We start from the raw sequence: 6,390 nt of genomic DNA on the forward strand, positions 1-6,390 counted from the left end.
ACAACTGTTTTGTTTTGGAAAGAAGTGAGTTCGTGGGTAGCCACCTGCTCCAAGGGGGGACATGAAATCTAAATACTAAATATGCAGCAACAAATGTACTCAATTGTGTGGAAACTTTGTAGTTTGCCTACTTAAACCAACTCGGCCAAAACCAGAAGCTTGCAGCTTACATAAACCAACTCGGCCAAAACCAGAAGCTTGCAGATTACAGTGGCTCTTCACTGGTAAATATGGTCAAGATAGATGAACTCTTGGGAGGGTAGAATATATGACTGACATTGCAGCCTACAAGCAGTTCGTTCAGCTGCCAACGAAAATGCTAAAAGATGTATTTGTGCTTTAAGAGATTTCAGCGTCTCAAAATGTGACTGTGATCAATAAACGATCTTGAATACCAAAATCAGCATTAAGTATTAATAAGCAAATGTCTTGACTTATCCAGACATGCTTCAATTAACCATTGATCATTTATCCTAACACGTTAACTAGGCAGCACGTTTTTCTTGTTAGTTGCTATATTGGGAATGACAAATAGACCATTTCAAAATGTTTTGATATTATGAATAGTTGGTTTCATTGTATATTTATAGTCATCAGTGCACCTATTTATAATCGTTGTTCTTCCAACAAAAAAACTCTAATTTCAAAACAAGAGGACTGAGGATTAGATATAGAGCAGCTGCAACAGCAGCAACTATTGAAACGCCTTCGCTCAAATCCACAGCAATAGTCGGACGCTCTAATCTCTTATAAACCCAATTGAGCCAAGAGACTGCATACTGTCCAAAAATTACAGTTGCAGAAGTAGCACTACTACCATAACGTGCGCGCTTTCATGAAGTTTGTAACTTTCATTTTTGCAGTAGACCTTTCTAAGCTTGACAATGTCCTCTGGTTTCCATCTAATGAGAAGTGAAAGATGATAAAAAAGCTTTGGGTGTTCGTAAAGGCACAACAGGGTAAAGAGAGCATTTATAATTTGATTGTTGACCTCGTACCAGACATCCCTCTGTTTCTTTGTAGGTAGGGCCCTATTCAGAAGGCCAACCATAAGAAAAAATAGAATAGCTCCTGAAACTGCCATGGCAATCCCCCATATCAATAGCGTCAAATTCCTCGGATTTAGCAGCCATTAGGTTCTTCATCAATGATACAACAAAGGTAATGTAAGCTATGTAAACATAATTCCAACTTCATGTCATATGTACCCAAATGGAACCTTGTCTGAAATTTTAATATCCTCATCTGAAATATTCCTTCAAAAAGCCTCCAAACCAACTTGTGGTAGGACTTTCTTCTTCTAAGGCTCCCTTCTTGCTCACCTCCTACATCCATGTTGTTCTTGCTCACCTCCTACATCCATGTTGTCCTAGGCCCTAGTTCAACCTAGGAAGAAGGTTCTCCATCAATGATGCAATAAAGGTAATGTAAGCCATGTAGCCATGCTTCCAACTACATGTCAGATTTTCCCAAATAGATCCTCATGCTGAAATATGCTTTCAAAAGAAAACCCCAAACCAACAACACCTCCCACCTCTACACCTTTAATGTTCCCATGGATGATGAATGGAAGGACTCTTTGGCAAGATAGAACAAGGTGTATAGCCTCCAAGTCTCCCCCCAAAACCTGCAATAATCACTGCGCTCCATGGGCTTCCTGTGTGCTGATAAGAAAAAAATGGCAAAAAATGCAAAATAAGATATGTATTTTCAGGACGTTAACAAGTTCCACATTAACTCATCTCCTTGTGCCTCTGTCACTTATTCTCTCTGTGCATCTTCTTCCCCCCCCCCCCAAAAAAAAAAATGGCAACATTTTCATTTCTGAAAACCAGAAAACACAAATGCGGGATTTGTCGGTTTTTAGCAACAAATTCCAGTTAAATTTTGATATTGTTTAATAATAATTTCCAGTCTTCAACCTTCACACGACAAAATGAAAACAAAAAACAATTGCAAGAATCCAAAACACAAGTTTCAGCGGTTTCAACGTCAAAGGTTCTCATAATTATAACTGATTTTCTCCATCAATCAACAGTCGCTTCCAGCTAGAAATAGCAAAACAGCATGAATCTTAAAATAGTAAGTGAAGACAACTAAAGACTGCTGCATTTTCGATTTTCACGCAGTTTCCAATTAACTTCCGAGCTTTGTTTGGCGATGATTTCCAGTCTGAAGAAAAATGAAAATTGAAACAAAATTTTGCAAGAATCTGAAACAAACACACGTTTCAGGGTCTGAATGTCTAAGGTTTCAATAAGTAATTTGAATCTAAATTCTGCGTTTTTAACGAGCATTTCTAGCTTTAAAAAAGCACTTGAACGTTCTCAATCTAACAAAGAGATTGCTGTTAACTACCTGCACTTCTAAAGTCTCAATCAGTAATTTGATTTTAAATTCTGCAACTTTTGACAAACATTTCCAGCTTCAAAAATAAGGACTAAAGTATCCTGAATCTAATAAAAAGAAGTAATATTAAATACCTTATTTAGCAAGAAATTGGGGAAGAGCTGATTGTTTGTGAGATAGAGGCTACAGCAGGGGCAATTGCTCTTGTTATTGAGATGCGTCATGATGCACATGTAGGAGAAGCTGTGGCCGCAAGCCGTGAGGAACACATCCTTCATCGTCATATGTACCCAAATGGAACCTTGTCTGAAATTTTAATATCCTCATCTGAAATATTCCTTCAAAAAGCCTCCAAACCAACTTGTGGTAGGACTTTCTTCTTCTAAGGCTCCCTTCTTGCTCACCTCCTACATCCATGTTGTCCTAGGCCCTAGTTCAACCTAGGAAGAAGGTTTTCCATCAATGATGCAATAAAGGTAATGTAAGCCATGTATCCATGCTTCCAACTACATGTCAGATTTTCCCAAATAGATCCTCATGCTGAAATATGCTTTCAAAAGAAAACCCCAAACCAACAACACCTCCCACCTCTACACCTTTAATGTTCCCATGGATGATGAATGGAAGGACTCTTTGGCAAGATAGAACAAGGCGTATAGCCTCCAAGTCTCCCCCCAAAACCTGCAATAATCACTGCGCTCCATGGGCTTCCTGTGTGCTGATGAGAAAAACATGGCAAAAAATGCAAAATAAGATATCTATTTTCAGGAGGTTAACAAGTTCCACATTGACTCATCTCCTTGTGCCTCTGTCGCTTATTCTCTCTGTACATCTTCTCCCCCCCCCCCCCCCCCCCCCCAAAAAACCCCCCCAAAAAAAAATGGCAACATTTTCATTTCTGAAAACCAGAAAACACAAATGCGGGATTTGTCAGTTTTTAGCAACAAATTCCAGTTAAATTTTGATATTGTTTAATAATAATTTCCAGTCTTCAACCTTCACACGGCAAAATGAAAACAAAAAACAATTGCAAGAATCCAAAACACAAGTTTCAGCGGTTTCAACGTCAAAGGTTCTCATAATTATAACTGATTTTCTCCATCAATCAACAGTTGCTTCCAGCTAGAAATAGCAAAACAACATGAATCTTAAAATAGTAAGCGAAGACAACTAAAGACTGCTGCATTTTCGATTTTCACGCAGTTTCCAATTAACTTCCGAGCTTTGTTTGGCGATGATTTCCAGTCTGAAGAAAAATGAAAATTGAAACAAAATTTTGCAAGAATCTGAAACAAACACACGTTTCAGGGTCTGAATGTCTAAGGTTTCAATAAGTAATTTGAATCTAAATTCTGCGTTTTTAACGAGCATTTCTAGCTTTAAAAAAGCACTTGAACGTTCTCAATCTAACAAAGAGATTGCTATTAACTACCTGCACTTCTAAAGTCTCAATCAGTAATTTGATTTTAAATTCTGCAACTTTTGACAAACATTTCCAGCTTCAAAAATAAGGACTAAAGTATCCTGAATCTAATAAAAAGAACTAATATTAAATACCTTATTTAGCAAGAAATTGGGGAAGAGCTAATTGTTTGTGAGATAGAGGCTACAACAGGGGCAATTTCTCTTGTTATTGAGATGCGTCATGATGCACATGTAGCAGAAGCTGTGGCCGCAAGCCGTGAGGAACGCATCCTTCATCGTCTGCATGCAGATAGGGCACAGAAAATCCTTGTCCAGCTCCCATTTCGAGACAGTATTGGGATTCGAACATGGGACCGGTGCAGTTCCACGCTCCACATCATTATCATTGTCACTGTTAGAATACGGTGGCTGCTGCAGCATCTCTGGCTTCGCAGACGGCACGCGAGTCCCAACTGAACCTCCTGCCCCAGACTCCATTGCTCCCTGACCTGGTCTTCTTCACTGTGGAATTGCCATGGCGAACGCTTTGAGCGCTTTCAGCTGAGCGATTGGAAATGAAACGTTTTGCATCACAGCTGGAGCACAGCGCATTATCAAACAATAAATTCTATACTTAATTCAAACTGACGCTTCTCGAAGTCCGGCGGTGCGCACATATGTCAAATGGAATATCTCTCTGTGTACAGATGCCCGTGCGCACATATGTCAAATGGAATATCTCTCTGTGTACAGATGCCCGCTGAATGTGGAAGACACGTGTCAATTACAGAGACAAAAGGACGACGAAACTCTGTTTCAAAGGAAGGCCTATCGGCCTAAAAATAGATAATTGAATGGTTTATTTTTCATTTTAATTAAATAAAATTTGATATTATATTAGAGTTTCAATATTTTTAATTCATATAATATTTTTTTTAAATGATTATTTATTTCCATGGGGTGGATAAGCAAAGGGTGAAGAGCCTGGTGAGTTCAACATGACGTGTGGAGACAAGTGAGGAGATTGACCACACTAAGTGGCACTGTCCGAGCATAACCATCGAGAAGGAAGATGCTACTTATATATCTCGAAATTCAAAGACCTCCGTTATAGTTGTTTTCTTAGTATAGGAGGTTGGATGAGCAGTTTCAGTGCAGCTTAGTGTGCACAGGCGCTTCACATGTGCATGCATGCTAGTCTAGGTGCCTTTGTGTTGAATGGAGTTGGTTGGGGGTGGAATGTTTGCCCTGCAGACCTCGTTTGAGTGATGGTGAGAGTGGTGTGTGATCCTAGAGAGTGGGGTTAGGGGCACATGCACTGAGTGTTAGGAACATATAATGAAGTTGCTGCGATTCGAGTTTAGGTGATATAGCTCTACCTAGGGGGAAGCTGTTGCATTGTGTTAGAAATTTGGTAAGCGGGGGGCTCCTTCCCTGCTTCGTTTTCTTTTTGTTTTATGTATCTTGTTAGTATTGGGTCACCTCGATTGGTTTCCCCTTTTGTGAGGACGTTATTCTGAAGCAGGGCCTTGTCTCAGAACTCTAGGGTGGCAGAATTGGGTGGCCATTTTGTCTTGAAGGCTCGGCAAGGGTTTTCCCTCAGATAATTGGGATGAATTAATTCACAGTTGGTGTGTTTGACATGCCTGTGGACACTATGCTTGTTGGGTGGTTGCGCTCCCCCTCTTAAGCGGGACTAGTGGGCATCATGGCAATGGTATGGACATCTCTCTTGCTATGAAGATTTGGTGTGAGGTTCACTAGGTAGACATGTTGAGACAGTGCAGGTGGGCTTGTCGTGGTGTAGGTCCCTGTGGCCATTGTACATATATGGAAGATGAGGCGGCCCACGTCCGTGCCTAGTGATTGGGACATGTGGAGCAACCTCCTATGCCGACCTTTGTTGTAGAAAAATTGAGGGATATCATTGTCAGTCTCGATGTCATTGACTAGTAAAGGTACAATAACATAAACATGACCATTGCTTATTTTAATGATGTCCAATACACCTAGGGAGAAATTATGGAGCCCCTAGCTCTTGTCCTTCGTAGCCAACGTCAAACCAGTAAGAGGTTGGATCAGATTGAAGCACAATTGGCTCGTATCGATTTCCGTGTTCATAATGGGCATGGCCCTCATATGGTCCCAGGTGCATCTCATGCACTGAATCTCCCTTTGTGAAATGTTATTTGTTGGTCGTTTTTTGGTCCCTTTTTTTGTGTTGTATGGCTCTTCTGACTTTGAGATTATTATAAGAAATGGTAATATCTTCTAAGTTTTTGCACTGCTCTCCTGGCGAACAAATCTGGTCGGAGTGAAGCGGGGAAAGCAAATGATATGGACTTACGTAAGAACACAACATAATATAGATATAAACATAAACACTGATTTGGGGCAGAAATAAATCTTCATTTCATTAATGTCAAAAAACTGAAAGATGTTTACAAGCAGAATGGAAATAAACTAGCTTGGGTGATGGTAGTTATCTCTAAGAAGAGATGTGGTAGCTATATGCCTTTGAATTTTGTCACAATGAGGCTTAAGGGCCTTTTTATTATTAATAAACAAAAGGAAACCCTCAACAACCAAAACGTTAACCCCAAGAGATGGAACACTAAGAGTTTGTTAGGCAACCAA

General features: G+C 39.9%; 1 long non-coding RNA gene across 1 annotated transcript; it reads right to left on the reverse strand.

The window, feature by feature from the left end:
- Nucleotides 1-863: 863 nt before the first annotated feature.
- On the reverse strand, nt 864-4,452 carry LOC149157477 (uncharacterized). Its single transcript, XR_016261577.1, has 3 exons — nt 3,907-4,452; nt 2,484-3,067; nt 864-1,664 (listed from the first exon to the last, which is right to left on the reverse strand). It is a non-coding gene; the product is annotated as an uncharacterized LOC149157477 (long non-coding RNA).
- Nucleotides 4,453-6,390: the final 1,938 nt, after the last annotated feature.

The sequence above is a fragment of the Pinus tabuliformis genome, chromosome 5_2 (assembly GCF_031772625.1).
Source record: "Pinus tabuliformis cultivar Carrire ecotype Pingquan chromosome 5_2, CPIR1, whole genome shotgun sequence".
NCBI lineage: Eukaryota > Viridiplantae > Streptophyta > Pinopsida > Pinales > Pinaceae > Pinus > Pinus tabuliformis.